Raw genomic sequence first — 19,048 nt, 5'->3', positions numbered from 1 at the left:
TAAAAATAAAGTGTTTCTATCGTCTTTCAGGGACATTTTCGTTTGGACTGTTAAGCAGGGGCACGGAATAGCTTTCTGTTGTGTTGCAGGCACGTGCCCTCAATGGGTCTTGACCCTTGAGTAGTATTTCTGCTGTTTCTGACAATTTCAATTTAGTTGTGGATATTCACCCTGGTATGACTCCACTTTTTCTATAATGTTGTTCTGCACTGGGATTTCACCCCTAGTGTTTGCTCCCTGCTCACAGGGAGGATAATCCAACCCCCACTAACATATGAACAAACATGGCTTGGGTCCTGTGCTTCCAGCTGGGTAATGTGACCTTTGGTAGTAAAGGGTAGTAAAGTACCGAAGAATGTAATCTTTGGTAGAAGGTGCCTGATCCTCTCCACTTGCCATTCTGTGTTCTGGAATGCGTTTGAATTCCTTTCAGAAAACATCTGCAGAATAGCTTCCTCCGGTGGTCATAACATCTAACTCCAGAAGACTCAAGTCCAAGCTGAGCCATCCATATAGGAGAGCGTTTCTCTTCCCTCTTGCTGCCCAGATTGGGGCATACCAGGAACACAAATCTCTTTTTAACTTTCTGGAAAAGCTCTAGTTTTTCTAGACCCCATTTCTGTGTTTCCCCGAAAAATCCATCGCTTGCTTGAAATCATGGTAATCTACATTCACTCCGTGTCCTCTGTGGTGTTTGAATAATTGGGACTGAACTCTAAAATGCATTTTGTATTAGCCCTTCCATTTTAATGGAGTGTGGAGGCAGAAAAGTAGCATGAGACTCCAGTTTTAAGTGGAGCTTGTTCTACATCTTATTTTCTTTGCAGTGATTGTCATGAAGCTGGGTTAATATTGTGCTGCTTCTGCTCTCATTTGGTATGTGTATGAGGTGTCACAATTTCATTGCCTTGTGTACTGTGTTCCCGTATCTATAGAAATATCTGCATTTTACATACATCTCGGAAACAATAAAGATACAGGCACGGAATTCAAAGTATCTTACACCCGCCCAGCTTTCTGAAGTCTGTTCAGATTAAATACTTGCCTCTGGCTTTTTGCTTGAACTCTTGTAATACAACCCGAAAACTAGAGCTGATTTGCAAAGAACCCACTCAGCATTCTTATATTGTCAAATTTAAATAAACAGTTTAGTCCGATTACTGGTAGAAGAAATTCCAGTTCAAGGTAGTTATCTTTATTTTAAATGAGACTGACATATTATACCTTTATGCTTTTATTGTTTAATAGAGATATCTAAGTATGCCTATGGCCCTCATCACCATCGTATGGAAGTGCCTCCAAAGTACTTAATAGAAATTACAACAATAACCTCTTTTTCAGTGATGAACTGAAGCTCTGCAAATCATACTCTTTTCCTGGGTTCTTCTACAGGAAGGTCAGCAACCTTCATTTCCTTCTTACGCCTCTCCTCGCCTGCCCTTGGGAGTAGCCATCTCCTTTTTGGCTTTCACTATTCTAGCCAAGGTAAATAATAGAGAGACCTTGTTATTAATGTTCTCATTTAAAAATCTATTATGGTATTTAGAATGATGAGGTCTGACTCTAAGTCAAGGGAAGATTAATTACATGACACTAGTGAAAACAGGATGTGACAGTCTTTGGACTGATATGACTAACTGTCCCAATAAATCTGAGCTTGCACAATTGCCATAGTAAAGTGTGCGCCATGTGCCAGCATTCAAAATCTTCCTCTGTACTCATAAGCAGTTACCAGGATGTCACTTAATTATCTCTTTGAGGCAGGCACTATAGCAAGAGGAAAAGTATTTCTTAATATACCTTCCCAGGGAGAGGGGTGCAAGGAACATCTCCATGAAAAAAAAAGATACTGTTGACCCAATTGTCTCTTTTTTTATTCTCTTCCTTTTCGTTTTTGGTACCAAGAGGGAAAGGTGGGAGTGATACTAGCTTGCAGTCCTAATTGGCAAGGAAGTTATGCCACTTTCTAGCCAGGTACTGCCCTTACTGTGCAGTCTCCTCATCTTTTAGCACCTGTTGCTCCAAAAGCTCTGTCCTAAGGGTCTGTGGTTTCTCGCACCAGGTTTTGGCCTTTAAAGACCTATATGGCCTAGAATCTGCCTTTGGAAAAAAAGTTGCCACTTCTTCCTTTAGCAGTCATTGATGGCCTGGTTTAAGCCCACTGGAGTTTATATGTATTTATATAGCTATAAATAAACTCTTGGTTTATGCAGTCTGTGAAGAGGTATCAGCTGGGTCAGCACATAGTAGCGTGCGGAGCAGCAACAGCAACTTTCATGTAGCTAATGCCAGGGGACTTCACCCCAAACTCCTCCGGCAATCTGTCTAAAAATGCCTGTTAAAAATCACTCCACCTAAGCTTCTTGCCCTTATTTAGCTGCCAGGTGAGACACAAACAATTTGTGTGGCTGAGCAGGCAGACATTTACAGTAGGCACAAAGGACAATGAGAAGGGAGGAGGCGTTGCATCCACTGTGGTGGATGGAAAGCTTTCTTCACAGCCATCAGACCTGTTTGTGTGTGCTTCCTAGTGTGCTCCCCACCACCCGCACCACATCCTCAGACTCCTCACTCTGTGGATGCTGACTTCTTTCCTTACGGTCCTGCTGGATGTCAGATTAATTTGTGCATGGCCACAGTCTTGACTCCAGGGGCAGAAACCTTCACCATGGGGATGGAAGCAAGCAGTTTGCATGCATTTATTTCTCTCCAAGAGAATTCCATAAAGATACAGCAAATCACCCTGAGCAAAAATTAAAATCAGCATAAGTTTTGTTTTAACAACCTCAGGCAACTCTAGCTCCAAGGCCATATCTTTGAGACCTGGCTCCAGCCTGCTCCCAGCTGTGCTGAGGGGGCTCTCCAGGCCCCCAAGTTCTACAGTGCCAACATTGCTCCAATGTGGCCTCTAATCTGGTGCCCGGTGCCAGCAGTGCACTGAGATGTGGAGAGGTTTTGGTTTGCTCTACTAAATTTCCCTTATTGTGACAAAAGGAAACTAACATAAACAAGATGACTTGGAGGAAAACATTATATTTCTCTCTTTGTGCATCCAGTTCCTACCTCGCAGTAGATGTCTGGATGGGCAGTGGGAGAGGACTATGGCAGTCGAGAAAAATGAAGATTCAGAGAGCCTTGCAGGATGTGCAGTGACCTACCACTTCCTGGTGGAGCTGATGCTCCAGTGCAATTGGGAACCAACACCAAACTTGGCAGTGTAATTAGGGCTAGATTTCAGGTTCAGCTTCAATGGCGTCTGAAATGCACTCATATCTTAGTATGAATTACAACGCAGAAGGGAACATTCTCTCTTCCGTTGACCCCCCCAAAACCTGAAAATGTGCCTATATTCTTTAGCTCCATCTACTGGCACTTCACATAAACTAGCCTTTATGTATGCACAAACGAAAGTATTCCTGTACGAAAAGCAACAAATAGCTTCCTACAAATTGCCCTTCTGGTAGATATGATTATCTTACTTTTTAACAATAATGAATTATTATTATTTTTGTAATCTCTGTAGGGTGGGGTCTATCATTTCTCAGAGGATAAGACTACACTGGATGTGTTACTAGACTACAAATGAATAATTGTGTGTGTGTGTGGCAATATGCAGTTATTGTTCCATGCAAATATAATTGAAGCATCATAAAAACCCCATAATTAAGTCTTTAGCAATACCCAGGGGATGCAAGTTGTTTCTATTCCCATTTCAAAAATGAATGAACAAAATCTGACCAAAGAATCCCAGCTCCTATTTACCTCCTCTGCTTGTTATACCTCTTTCCCTCTTCGCGTGTTGAAAGAGACCATTGGGTTGCACTTTCCTGTGGTAGATCTGGGAATAGTACTGGAGGTATTCTTGCTCTGCATTTCCACTGCTGCAATATTAAGTTTCTTTAAAGTCTTTGCATAAAAATGGAGTAATACTAATAATTTTTATGAGTAGGTAAAAGCATAAGAAGATGCCTAAAGCTTAGATTTTGTAATACTTTTAAAATAAGGGAAAATGTATATTTCATGCACGAAGCATTTTAAGATGCTCTTCTCAAGTACGCATTTTTCAAAGGGTAACACTCAAAAAGAATGCTGGTTTGCATTCATCACTTACAGCGATTGTAGTTTTGTATCCAGACTCCTATGGAGATTTCTTTTTCTTCAACTGCTTCTGCCAGCTTTCATTTTTCATACTGCTCATATATCATATTTAGTGTAATGGGAAAACTCTGAAGGAACAAGCCTTAGTTTCAAAATAAATAAATAAAACATCCAAACCAAAATGGACTTGCCCCTATTCAGAAGGGATCATTATTTGAGAATATACTCATTTGTATACTTTTAATCAAACTTTTTCCATATGACTTCAGAAATAATTGCATCCTTTAAAATAATAATGAAGAAGGAAACAAAACATTGTGCCATAAGCAATCTCTTATTGTGGAGTGACCGCAAGACACCGAGTTCTGGCATAACTTTCCATAATCATTCTCTGATGGTTGCAATTTATTTATTCAGTTTTAAATGAAGGGGTTTTGCATTTCTCAAATAAGACCAAAGTACATAGGAAATATTTGTTGGACAAGAAGTATAAAAGATTTGAAGGTGTTCCACACATTTTCAGCTAACATGATTTATACATGTTTCTGTTTTTAATGTTGAGGGAAGTTGGATTCAATAAACCATTTGTTTTCCATGGGGAAATCCTGGTTACAGCAGTGCCTCGGTAATCCTACTTTGTACAATAAATGCACAGCTTGCCCGTTGGGAAGTTGAGCAGGATGGGATTCTGGCCTAACCAAAGTCAACGGTGAGCAAACATTCACTGTCTTCACTGGGATCTTTATTTTAGGTGGAATGGTCAATATTTTAATGTGTTTCCCACACAGACAAGGCACGCTGGCCTTGTGAGTCTGTAAGTATACTGTGGAGACCACGGTATACCTCTGATGATTGATTTCAGTAGGCTTTGGTCACAGCCTAATTGGAGGTCAGCTAACATGCAGGATCAAGAGTTAAAAGAAAAAATCCTATCATCTCACCACCTAATGAACAAAAGCAGCAGTGGCATGTACATGGGATAAGAGGAACGCTTGGGAGGCTGGGGTAGATTCAGAAGTCCAGAGAGTTGGTCACAGGGGCTGCAAGGAGCACCAATGGAGACATGGTGAACTTGAATCAGGAAAACATCAGCATCTGAAGGGCAAAAGGGCTGGTGACTGAAGCACAAGTAGGTGAAAGGAACTGTGTATACATGTCTTTCTGTTTCAGTCAATTTTACTAATTAGTGGGTGGTTTTTTGCAGAGAAGTCAATATTGTGAGAGTGTATTAATATGGTAATAGCATTTTGCAGGAACTGTAGCTGGCTCTGACTTTTGGGGGAGGGACACTGAAATGTCAATTCACGCTTGAAGGTGAATGTAGCAGATTTACATCTTTGAATAAGATACCTCCAAAAAACCAATAAGCAGGGGTTTGGGGTTTTTTCCCCTCTTAGTCAATTTTGCATATTATTTGGCCAATGATATGTTATAATATGAAGGTAAAATCCCTTTTGTTTGTGGAATCAGGCAAAAAAGGTCACATTGCTCTAAATGTCTCCTGCTAGCCTGGAGCAGCCAAGCAGGCAAGTGAAGCCCTTCACCAGTCAAGTGGGACCATGGAGATGACAATATCTCAACAGAAAGGGGCTTTTCTCAGGGTTGGTAGTGATTTTATTTAAATACTGCAGCAAAACGAGAATTGCATGTGTAGCATGAGCTCTCTGCTACCTATTTCCAAGTCCAAATTGACCTTTTTATAGCTTTCTCTTACTGTTTATCCAATTTTCTTTATCTTAGGTCTCTTGAGTAGTAGCATTACTGACACCTGCCAGGAAAGATACGCTGGTACAGCTAGATCTGCTCCAGGTCACCTGTGCAGGCTAGTGACAGGAGCATGGGATGACACATGCTGTTTTCCTCTTGCTCAAGGACAACCATTCTTCCTCTCTGAGATTACCAACCCCCAACCCAGTACAATCAATATCAGGAAATACACTGTAATCTCTCCATGAATATAAGAGCCTTTTGGGATGTGAGCTGGTCAATGCGTTTTGATGTATTCTTAGAAGAGCGAAAGGTTTAGAACCAGAGTAGATTTTCTGGTTCCCAGCTCGCAGGCAATTTCTGACATTTAAGGGGCATTTTATACACGCTAATCTACTTGACTCTTGGATCTCTGGAAAAATGGAAAGCTAGATAAGTTTTAAAGAGATTTTTCTTATTTGCCTACAGACCCAAGAGCTGAATAGATTAGCTAAATCTAGAAAAAGCAGTGAATTAAAATAGGACAATTGTGTCTTTGCTGGGAAGACCTGTTTTTCTTTAACTGAATGTGATAGTTGCTATCACTTTTCCATTTTATTTTCCAAAATTAGCAAAAAATATAGCTAGAATTATCTCATTTTTCTCCTATAGCATTATTTGAGGTATAGAAGTAACTTTCATCTCTGCTTGCCATAGCTTAAAATCTAGTTTTACAATGTTGTCCTAGAGGCGGCAGCAGAGTACATAAGAAACAAAAAAGCTAACACACAAATGGGCAAAGTTGTGTTTGGTTACTAGTTAATCTATATAAAATCTCACTAAAGGGCTTTACTGGAATATAGTGCTAGCATAAAACCCAAGAGGGAATATTGGCGTAGCTTTGAAATAGGTAACAGGGTGGAAATAATACTAATGTTATTGCATGTTTTGGATCCAAGTGAAATAATTTGACCTAAAAAATCTCCAGTTGTTGGAGAGCACTCGCTGAAGCAAACTGTTTTCTATAGCACAGATTCAGAGTAAACCTAAACTACTTACATAGACCTAAAGAGTCAGTTCAGTCGGCAAACTTTGAAACAACTGTGATGCACTGTGACACATTAATTGAAATGTACTTTCCAGTGCAACCATTTAGCAATTTATATAAATATCAAAGCTTTTGGGTTTTACTGTCAGTCTTTGTTTCTGAATGAGAAATTTATAAAAAACATATGCTTCTAACTGCTATTGAGTGAGTGTTCAGAAGGATGTGGCCACTGAACTATATCAAACTTTCCTCAGTATAATCATTTGATGAACCCACTAAGGAGATTCTTCTGTTAATAATGTCTCTTTTCAGTAATAACCAAAAGTTGTTACTGCAATTGGCAAAAGTGCTATTGTATTGAGATGGGAGGAACAAAGCCTTAAAGCATGATCCCATTGAAGTCATGGGCGATTTGTCACTGGCTTCAGTGGGACAAGGATTTTGCCAAAAATATCAAATGCTTTCTGAAGTCTCTCCATGAATTAGGCTGCAATTAAAAATAAATTATCTTTTATAAGTAAGTAAGTTGTATACAGAACCCATGCTGCCATGAACTTCAGATCTGACTCCAGGTTCTCTAGCTTCTGGGATTGCTCAGCTCCAGGATTTTGGTTTCTTTTCTTCTGATGCCTAGCTGAGGTGTTAACATGACAAAATTATCATGTCACTTCCAATGTTTATATTTGAAGCCTGAGTGTGAGTCTCAGTTTATCTGACCATTTGTATTACAGCAGCACCCAGAAGCCTTCAGCCACAGTGAGAACGTCCTTACGAACCGCATGTTGGCTTGGTCTGCTCTGCTTGAAAATAAGGTCCCTGAAGCTCAGCCTGCCCACGGTGTATCTGCTGGTGGGATGTGCTCAGGCATGGAGGTCTGTGTTTGCAGACTGGTGCCTGAAAGCTGCACTGGAGACCAAGTCCATACACTGTGTGCAGGCTGTCCTCAACAGTGGGCGTAGGCACCACTGCTGCAACTCCGATGCAGGATAGCCCACAGGGGCAGGCCCCAAGGGTTTGTTGGGTAAGTAAAGGGATCCACGATGGTTTGGGGAAAGGAGAGGCTCAGGTTGACTCAGGCCTTGCTGACTCTATGGCCTTGGCTGTGTGAAGGGTGTCACAGGCTTTTTCAGGGAGTTACTTTCTTAGCATCAGAGAGGGCAATTAAGCCTTTTTCATCTAGTACAAAAGTTTTAGGAAACCTTGTTTTACTACTGTTCTTTGTGTCTGGAAAAGTTTTACTGGTTTCTAAAATGACCTGTGATGAAGCCGTGTACACCGAAGTGTTCTCATTACAATGCCTTGGCTTCTGCAGTTGATGCAGAAGGGAGCATCTAGCTGTATCGCTAAATCCTGCAGGCTCTATTTCGGCCAGAGCTCTGCCTTGATAAGAAGTGATGGTAGTGGCAGCTGGTTCTGGTGCAATCTTCTGCTATTCTCCGTGCTATGGAAAAACAATATTCCTCTGCGTTCACCTAGACTGGCGTAGTAAGGGGCAATGGGTGCTTGTGCAGTGTCACGTACGTGCTGTTTGTATACAGCAAAGTGTGCTAGCGATGGTCCCTCCTTACAGACAGAAGTTCCTTGGAATTTGTAAACATATACGTACATACATACGTATGTTTTGTGAATGCAGACTTCATTTGGAGTAATTATGTCGGTGAATAACTTACAAAAGGATATTTATATTCATTTAACACCTAATCTTTACCCACAGAGCCCTGGAAAGCAAGTCTCTGCGATATACAAGAAAACCTTTCTAATAATTCACATATAGCATTTTTCTTTGTTTTCAAGACTGCTTAGCTAACCTGTACAAAAATATTTGCAGCCCCTCCTTCTCCAGAAAGCTCCAGCTGATGAGCCAAGCTCTCAACATTTCATTCCTGTGTAGATAGTTTGCTAAATTTTTTCCCAAGGCTTTATGGTTTTCAACAATATATCTTTCATCACTGTATTGCCAAAAAGAAGTGGCTGCCTTGAAGCCTCCCTTAGGATTTGGACTGGATATCGAGGATTAGTTTATAACTGGTAACTTATGAACTGCATAGTGTTCTACAAACAACTTATTTTTCTTATTGTAATGGTGAAACTATGAAACCCCATCCTGAGAACTTATTTCTGAAAGGATATCTGAATGAAGCTTTAAACAATACTTTATATTCCTATATCAAAAATGGTTCTTTTTAAAGGAGCACATTTTTGTCTTCATACAATAAGCATTAATTGACCACAAATCTTGAAAATATTCATCTGTGGTTGAATTTGTATGTAGTTGTTTTGGATTTAGGGGGTTTGTTTTTTAGGTTTTTTTAAATCTCTAAGAATGTCTGAGTTTTGAGTTTGGCTTTTGTGCAGCTGGGATCTGACAATATAACACAAGAAACCCATTATTTATAGGAATGGAATCACAGCAGGTATTGGCAGAATATAGCAATGGGAAACTTCTGAAGAATATTCCTTGCTTTTACCTGTATTGGTGCAAGTCATATGTGTTGGTAATAAGGGCAAGGAAAAAAAAAAAAACAAGTAAGCACAGATTTTTTTATTTGAGCACATCTGGTTTATTTCAGTTCAGTGTGATGGCTGGAGGGAGAAAGGGATTTCTTCAGAAGGCATGTGTTTAGTTCCAATTCTTGGTAAACTTAAAACAGAAAAGGACATCTAATTTTTTTAATGGATTTCCTCCAAGTTGGTTGTAACAGAAGTATATCCATTTTTTCTAGTGCCCATGGTGCTCTCAGACCAGTAGAAATACTTCTAGATAGAAGGTTTTCCTGTAATTGCTTTCTGTAGAATATATTCAGAGCAAGCATCCCTTTGTTTGCATTGCAATTACATCTGGAAACTCCTTTCAAGACCAGGGACCACACTGGGAAGCCTTGCAGGAACAATAACGGAAATCCAGTCACCATCCCAAAGTCCTTACAGCTATCTAGAAGAAACTGAGAAAGAGGGAAAGAAGAAAATGGATTTGCTAAGAAGAAAAGTGATTTGCCCAAGGACTTATTTTAAACTAGCGGTACTGCTGGATATAGTTGGAGTGTATTACCTTCTCAATATTTTACTAGCATGTATATATGGCTGGAAATTTGTAACTTATTTAGCAGACGTGTGTTTAGTCATGTTATGAAAAACTCGTATTTTCCTCCTAATATAGACAGGAGCATGTGAACTAGATTACATTTTTGGCATTAGACTGAATTATTTGTTAACTTTTATGATGATGATTATAATCATTTATTAAATAATATATTGTTAAAAGTTCAGGGGAAGGAGCTGGGGAAGGAGCACTCTTACCATGCACCATTGTTACATTTGTGTCTAAACTTCCTTGGCCAGACAAAGCCAGAAGCAGAAGAGCAGTCAAGGTGGACCCTTGCTCCTGTCCCAGCTTGACACCATCCTAGAGAACTGAATCAAGATTGAGGCTTTATTAGACTAGACACTGTACAATCCCTGTGTAGGAGCCTGTCTCTGTGCTGAAGAAATTCAGTTTTAAAGGAATTGATAGATAAGAAGGATTAATACCACTAAATGGAAAGAAATGAGGAAGGAAAATGGGTTTTTTTCAGTGACACTTAGGTCTGACCTATCTCTTTTCCCATTAATGTAAATTTCTGTTTCCATTTAAATCTTAGGAAGCAGAGTGAGGCCAAAGTTGAATGCTTTCGAAAATCTCTCCCTTAGCAACTTGCCGAAGGTCAGTGGTGGGTGTTTGTGGCAGAAATGGGAGTGAATACTAGTCCGTTGTCTTAACCACAAGACCATGCTTCCTCTCCTAATCCCAGGTTGATTTTAGAGGGCTGTAGCTCATGAAAAAAAAAATCCAAATTTTAAAATATTAAACTTGGCACTGATGATAAGGAAATGATTAAGAGTCAACCAAGGAAAGGCACAACTACACTGACAGAGACAGTCTTCAGAGCAGAACCACATTTTAATCTAAACAGGTTTTATTGCAACTCTCCTGATGCATACATGTGACTGCATTCTGCTTTTTTTGTTTTGGCAGGCACCACAGAAGGCCTGATCCAATTCCTGAGGAAATCAATGGGAGTTTGATTGGAGCCATAGAAAGCCATGAAGGGAATTTCAAGAGATAAAAGTGTGGAGCCAGACATTCAAAAATAGCTTTTTAAATATGTGTCACTGACCTTCCTTATGGCTTGCAAATGCAGTCTGGTTGCCCTAAGTGGAGTTACTTTATGGGGAAGGCATGGAATTTGGACCAGATATACTAACACTCAGAAGAAAACTTGCTTGGGAGCATGGGTGTGATATGGGCCATGAAAAGGTGCTTGGATTCATCTGTCACCTGTGTCTGGATTTCTCCCTATTCTTGGGAGAAAACATGGAATGGGATAAGAAAGGGACCAGGTTAGGGAGCTGATCCACCACTTACCACTGCAAGGTAGTCTGGGAACTCAATTGACCAAAGGAAAACAGTGACTCAGCTGTTGGGCCGAGTGATCTGAGTGCAAGCTCTTATTACTGTGGTCATCCTAGCATGAGGTCTCTGAGACAAGGAGAAAGAAAGCAACCAACTGCCTGATCTTTCATCCCTGTTCAAAGAAGAAAACTTCATGGAGTTTGACTGAATCGACTGTCCAGTCAGGGGTAGACTGTGACTCAGGGACATAGGATAGCCCTTGAGGTCAATATCTCTGAAGACTCGACGACAAGGGTACAGTCATGTTGAGCAGATCTTGTACCGTACATGAGACTGGAGTAAAGCCCTTTCATCTGAAAACCTGCAAAAAAGAGGGAGTCAGCAGCTTAAGGTTTTTTTGGACCCATATGCAAGAATCATGGTAAGTTCCTGCAGCTGTCTCTGATCCCTGGATTCCTGCCTTGTAACCGCTGCTGTCTTTGCCTGCTCTGATAATAGTGTTCAAGATTATCATTCTGCTGTAGGTATGACAAAAGTCCTCCTGGGAGGTTAAAAAATCCAAGCACTGTAACCTGGTGGTCACTTTGGTTCTTGGTGGCATCATCTGACTTTTCTCCAGAGTGAAAATAAATGGGGCGGGGGGAATATTTTATGATCTGGTGTTGTGGTGCAAAAGCTGCACAACAGCTCCCTGGAAAACTCTATCCAGTAGCAAACATAGCAACCTCCAGGTCACGTGCTGGAGAAGTCAGTCTGCATCTCCTCTATTATGTGGAAATAGTTTCCTGTGTTTCTCAGATGTAAGAGCACCAAGTGGATCACACGTAATGAAAGAAGATTGTCCACACATTTGTTTTTATGGGTTCATCTCATTGTCTCAGTTCACAGAGGCAGAAATAAAGCCTTTAAAAGTATGCTTGGTGCTGTGGATCATAAGGGTGTCTTACTGACTAAAGCCACAGCAATATGTTCATAAACAGGATTCTGTTCTCATGTTCCAGCTGCTTCCACCCTATTCACCTCCCCACCCCAAATGAATCCTCAGCATCAATTTAGACAGAAAGAAACCACATTTCTAAAATGTTAATGACACTTCTTTGAAAAGACCTCAGGTGTCATCTTCAGGTGTTAACCTAGGTCTTGGTAGACTCAAGCCTGCATTTCTACTGACACCAATGAAATTCCCTGCACAGATGAGGGATGTGGGTGAACAGAAAAGCTGGCAGGAAACTCTCCATCATAACTTTTCCAGCACAGAACAGGATATTTCAAAAATGACTTCGTTGTTGTTATTGTGGAGAATGCTTGCCTCAACTATTCCTTCTTTTCTCTTTTAAATAGAAGAACAAAAAACTTTTCAGAGAAATGCTGAAACTTTACTGCCTTTAGCTTATTTTGGTTCAGAAATATATCGGATCTTTTTTTTAAATCTAATTCCAGCCTTCTTTGAAGATGTGAACTTAAATGTTAGATATGGTTGATAATAAGAGCACTGCAAGTTAGTGCTGCTACAAAAATCAAGTGTCCATATATAATCGTGTAGGAGCCCTTCTCCGAAATACAAAGGCGAAAGTATGCCCCTGAGATAAAATTAACCTTGACTCTGTGCAGGGATATTCAGAGGTGTTGTATAGGTAGTTATGAGAAGGTTCTGGGCCATAGCAATCATTATGTTTAAACACTTTCTGAATTTTAATTATGTACCAATGTCAGAAGCTTTTCAGACACAGATTTTTTTTCAAAATAATATTCCCTTTACTTTGAAATCATAAACTCTTAATAGTTGAAGTATTGGGGTTATTTTTCCCCTTTATCCTAAGCAGATGTTTTCTCTCCTCACTCTTCCTTCCTCTGCTCTTTCCTCATTGGAAGGAATGATGAGTGTGTGCCAAAAGAAAATTGAAAACCATGTGAAAAACAGAAAAATTATTTTGTTAGGGAAAAATAAGTTAATGAAGAACTGTTCTGTTTTGAAACTACTGAATTTAATTTCCAAATTTATTTAGAAGTATACCAGATTCTGACCAGTTACACTAGCTTCTGAAGATTTTTGTGTGATTATTTTATGAGATAGGAACTGAAAAGAGTTAGGACAAATTTTAATGCTGAGAAGAAGGCAGATCTCTTTCACAGCTGCCTCCAGATCTTGCCTTTCACTTCTGGAGGCAAATACTTTTCTGTACCTCATGGCAGAGGGAGTGTACAAAGTAAGAACGAGCCCTGGATGCAGGTAGATAGTCATCCATGTGATTTTTTTTTTGTGAAGTGGTCCTTTAGTTGCCATCCTTGCTGAAAGATGGTTTCCTTAGATCTGTAGCTCCAAACTTGTGGTTTCTGCCTACTTCATGTTCCCTCTGAACTCTGCTCAGCAAAAACCACTGCCTCCAAGGGGGCTGCAGGACTTGACCATATGATTTGATTAGAGCCTTAATGAATAGCAGTGAAAGAAAAGCAGCACCCAATCAATAATCTAGGGCGTGCAAACATTTATCGGAAAGAACCCAGAATGCTTTGCATTTATTCCTTCACTTAGCGCTTCTGACAGTTACATCTGCATCCATCCATTTTCTTCAGTCTAAGTGAGAATCGTTAGACATGTAAAACATTTATATATGTAAAAAGAAAACCTCTATGGCTACTTAGCTTAAATGGAGTATTATTTGAAATGATTTATCATTATTTGTACTGGATCTAGGTTAGCACTTTCCCTTTCTTCCTTTTTTTATAATTTGAGTGACTCTAGCTTCCAGGCTAGTATGTACCTGCTCTTATTAAATAGCATATCATATTTGCTTCCATTAAGCATGTGTCTGCGAATATCTTCATAAAACATACAGAGAGCACTAACTACTCAGACCTATGGGACAAAAATCAAGACAACATCTGAGAATTTTTTTTTTTTTTTTTTTTTCCTACAGAGCCTGCTGTGGTTGCTATTTCAGCTGTTCATTAAAGTTATATTGCTTCCTTTATCTCTTGTGTTCATGGAATACAAGCACCTCCATAATGAGCTTAAATTACCACGAGCTAAGAATAGAAAACTCGATTTCAGTTCTTGGGAGGCTGAAGCTGTGGTGGTGCATGGGTAATCAAGCAATATTAGCTGTATAATGGTGCTAGGATCCCAGGGCAGGGCTGCTGGAATGTTTATGGCAGGGAAACACAGTAAATATCTGTTTACTGGGCTTTCTGGGTTTCTTTCCCCCCTCACCGCTCCTGCCTGCTTATACATTTTGCAGTAAACACTGTTGCTCGCTCTATATTAATATCCTATATATGTGGTTGGCCAGCCATGTCTGTCTTTAGAGAGTAGAGCCCCCTGTGTTCTCATTTTCTCATTTATACAGCTAAGCTACGGAGAAGTCTCAGTCACCTGAGTTATCAGTATCAGAAAACCACAGGATAAATTCAATGAAAATGGCAGAACTTAGACTAAAGAGACTGCGTGCAAAAAAAGCCTCTATTTCCAGGTATTTTGGATGCTGTGGATTTCATTCAATTAAATAGCAAGTGGGAATAAAACTCTTCCTTGCACACATGATCATTAGCAAAGCACGAGTGGGGGTACTTTGTCCAGAGGGATCAAACTTACTCTCTTGTTAATTTAGGTTTAACAAACATTTTAAGCAGCTTCTGCTCCATGGTGTCTGTCGCCTTGGACACACAAAACTCTGGAGGCTGATGCTGCCAAAAGTAGGCACAGGGAGCGGTGGCGGTGTGTCTGCATCTCCCCAGGTATTAACAAATTGCCATTGGTTTTAGTTTACCGGGATGGCCCCACTGCAGACAGCATCAGCTCAGGGCTCTGGCTGATGGACTCTGCTGAATGTGGATGTGATGGCTACAGAGGTAATAAGTTCCCAGGCACCTTGCCCTGCCCCAAGAGCACCCACAGGCAGAGGTTAAACCTACCAGAGACATAATGACTCAGGAGCCAAAAGACATAATATTTAACAAGAGGTATCCTGAAACTCACCTGGATTGGGAAGAAACCCACTTTATCATGGCAGTATCACAGAGTCTTTGGATAGTTTTCCTATTTGACTGTAATATATTGGCTTTTCCCCAACTTTCCACTCACTTTCAATCTCTTTCTATAAATTCTCTTTCTAATGACTGAAAAACTCAATCACCATAGCTTGTAAAGATTCTCTTTAGCTACTAAATACTAACAAAAACCTGCTCCACCAGAATAGTTCTTCACCATCTTATAGGTGCTATGTTTCCTTCACTATATATTTTGGCTCAGAGATTCATTACTGATTGTATCTCATGTTCAGAAAATAACATATACTTTTTTCACAAGATATTATCCTCAGTTGGAGAATCTAAGTTGATAAAGAGGGACATCTCAGAGTGTCTCACAAGACATTTGTGACAGAGCACAGACCCAGCTGAGGCCTCTCATGCCCTGGGTTAATCAGAGGATCATCTTTTCCTTCTGGGGGAAGGTACCTCTTGAAAGCACCACAGGTGGCACAAGCTAACCCTCTGTTTAACCTACAGGTGCTGCTTCTGCCACCTTCTGAGGTGAAGTGCTTTTCTTCTGCAAGTTGTCCATCTAATATCAGGGAGATCAGATAGACTGAGGATCTACCTAAGGGCAGTAAAGTTAGTGGAGTTTGGCCGTTAATGAGTGGAAGGTGCAGTTCAATTGCAGTTTGTTAGGAGACATCATTAGCTAATATCTTCAGGGGTCATTGGCAGATATCATTAGTAGGGAGTCATTAGCAAGTTTAGTCGATGTAAGGAGACCTAGAGCTACTTCTGCAGCGTGGAGAAGGTGAGAGCAGATGATGCTTTATTAGTGGCTAATTCAGATGAGGCTGGGTATCTGCCAGGGGCTGTCAGAGCTGAGTCGTGAGTCATGCAGAAGGGAGTCCTGGTGTCTCTGATGATGAAAGATCTGAGTAAATTAAAGGAGGCCTCCTTATTTTTAGCACTTCACTCACATAACTTTAAAACATAATTATGTGACCAGCTTGAGAATACTAAGGCAGCCATCAGTCTGACCAGTGGATGGATGGGTCTAGCACCATACTGACCTGCGTATGAGGTGAGGATTTCTTTGGGAGCTGGCATCTAGCATAAGATACTAGACTGGTATTTATGATTTGTGGCCTTTCCTCTCCCATGGTCCATGGCTGCTGGTACTGCTGTGGCCCCTTGCCTCAATGAGCCTCAAAGGGATTCAGTGGCTCTAGTTGCACAGCTGTGGTCAGAGAGGAGATGGTGCAGGAGATGTTGCTGAGGGCTGCAGAGGTCATCCTCTAGGTTTTTGGAAGCTGGCTTGTCAGGTTGGTAGGACCTGTGCAGGGGCTATAGAGTACAGGGAATGCTTTTAGGATGATCTACATTGTACCTCTCTTCAGGAGCAAATACTCCCTTGGGTTTGGTCAGCGTGACCTCTATTAGGTGGCTTCAGTATGGAAAAAACAACTGCTTTTCCTAATTAACCTCAATTTGTTACTGAAGTGCCAAATAGCCAGTGTATCTGGATAGTCTCCTGGCAACCTTGAAGTTATTCACCTGATTTGTTTTGCTGTTGCCTGGGACTGTCTACCCCCAGCTCCCCCTGGGGCTCAAGTGTGTATGGGAGGGTTGTGTCCTGTTCTCATCATGTCTCATTGTGCCCCACTCCTGTCCTCCTGGAAATCCTTAGCAATCGCATTAGGTCTTTGACAGTTTTCCTTAGTAAATTAGTAACTCGTGTCCATGGCAATGATGATCAGTTTGGTCAGTTCTGAAAAGCATCTGTGTTTCAGGCAGGCTGTTTTCCCATTGGAAGCTGCTAATTTGCTGAAGGTTAAATTAATCTGTGGTTTCAGGATCTAAATTTAAAAATACTGAAAGTGAGCATTTCACTATGGATAAATGTTTTGCAACAGTAATGCTCCGCTTTTCTGTGTTAAAATCACTTTTTTCACTTTGGTATTTGATCACTAATAAGAGTGAAATGTACAAAAGAAAACTCTCCTTAACCTAAAAGAGCTACGTGCATATAATGTAATTTATTTTTGAAACTTGACATTTATTCTAGTTCCCTTTGTTTTGTTTTTTCTCCCACCTCAAAGCAGACGAAATATCAAATTCACATCCTCAAAATGAAAAATGTAGTATGTCATCTTCCTTTATGTAGCAACTTGTAGAAGAATGTAAATGGTCAGTGGTGGCATTGTAAAACAGCTCTGATGCTGTAACTTGTACATCTGATTGCAAATATTTGATAGATTTGCCTCTACTTACATACAGCAAAGAGCTCTATTAACCTTTGTTGTCATAGAATGGTTTAAGTTGGAAGGGACCTTAAAGATCATCTAGTTCCAGCCCCCTGCCATGGACAGGGACACCTTCCACTAGAGGTGTCATGAAGATTTTCGTAAGTGCAATAAGCAGCTCACACGTTCAGTAATAGCTCCTGAACATTTGAAAGAAGAATGGCAATTTTATAGTTATCGTGGCTCAATAAAGAGGTAAGAATCACCCAAGGCATATCAGGATGGTGGTGTAAGTTAACACATCATATCTAAATAAATATCAGTTACAGGATATTAATCAATATACAGGTCTGGGATATTTCTAGTTAAGCACAGGAATTCTTTCCACTTCTGTAGTATGTGGGTGTTTCACCTGTATTTCAGAGGAAGATGAATGATGTGCTTCCCTTTCCCCAGCAAAATAGGCCACTTTATTGAATAAAACACTGATGTAGCGATGAAATTTTGTTTATAATTTTTTTCCAAAGAGAAACTTTTAAAATGAAAGCAAATATTTAAATGTTCTTTTAGCATTTATGTTCATAACTTGGAAACAAATAAACTGAAAGAGCATTTTAAAAATGGAGAGTCCTGAAGTCTTACCTTCACTTCCCAGGAAAGTGCAACATTCCTCTTCTCCAAATGTAGAGATTCTTCACAAACCTTAGTCTTCAGCCAGCTCCAGTGTTTCACACATCAAAATTATGGGTGGTTGACCGGCTGTGTTTGATGGGTAGCATTACCAGTTTCCTTTCCAGAGAATTTGCCCAAGTTTATACACAGTATCCGCAATACTAAACTCTCCCAAATTAGTCATGCATTTATTTTTTTAAAGGAAGACAGGAAATTAGAATCGTCTCACCTAGCTTACTGACAAAAATATGACCATACTGTCTGAGTCAGGTTTTTTTAGCTTAGCTCTCACAGACAACACAGAAGTGATCTGTTGTCTTTCAACACCATTATTTCTTTTACCTACAAAGGGTATTTAGATGAAGTGCCCACATTTTAGGTTATTACAGGTAGATGAGATGAGTTATTAATTAGAATAGAGGTGAAAGAGGGTGATCTCAGACTGAGCCTGCCAATTGATTTCTAAAGCAAAGAAAACCATATGTGAAGGTTACTGAAGTCTCCCAGCCTCTGGGCCATTCATTGTTTCCGACAATTTCCTCAATCAATGCTTCACTCAAAAACAAAGCCTTTAAAAACTCTAATTATGTATCTTTTGTATCTGATAGCTCCTTAAAGCAATGCAATTTAAATTGTTTCCTTCTACTTTGATTTTTTTTTTAAATGTTGAACAAATAATTGCAGTTAGATCATACACAGAGTTCACTGCTTTCTACTTCATTTAGAGATCTCCCTTCAGAGGGGTGCAGAGAGAAATGAATGTGGTAGACCTTTTCAAATGATTTCTAAATTAAATACAGTAAATTCCTCTGTAATATGACTCATGAGACCTGAAGATCAAAGCCTTACAAGAGATTTATCAAAACCAAATAATTTTTACATAGAATATATGGTAACATCAGGTAATGTCATGTTGTTGTTCCACTTATCATGTGA

This window comes from Balearica regulorum, chromosome 6, assembly GCF_011004875.1.
Source record: "Balearica regulorum gibbericeps isolate bBalReg1 chromosome 6, bBalReg1.pri, whole genome shotgun sequence".
Classification (NCBI taxonomy): Eukaryota; Metazoa; Chordata; class Aves; order Gruiformes; family Gruidae; genus Balearica; species Balearica regulorum.
The sequence above is the reverse complement of the archived record's forward strand: the minus strand, read 5'-3'. Positions refer to the sequence as shown.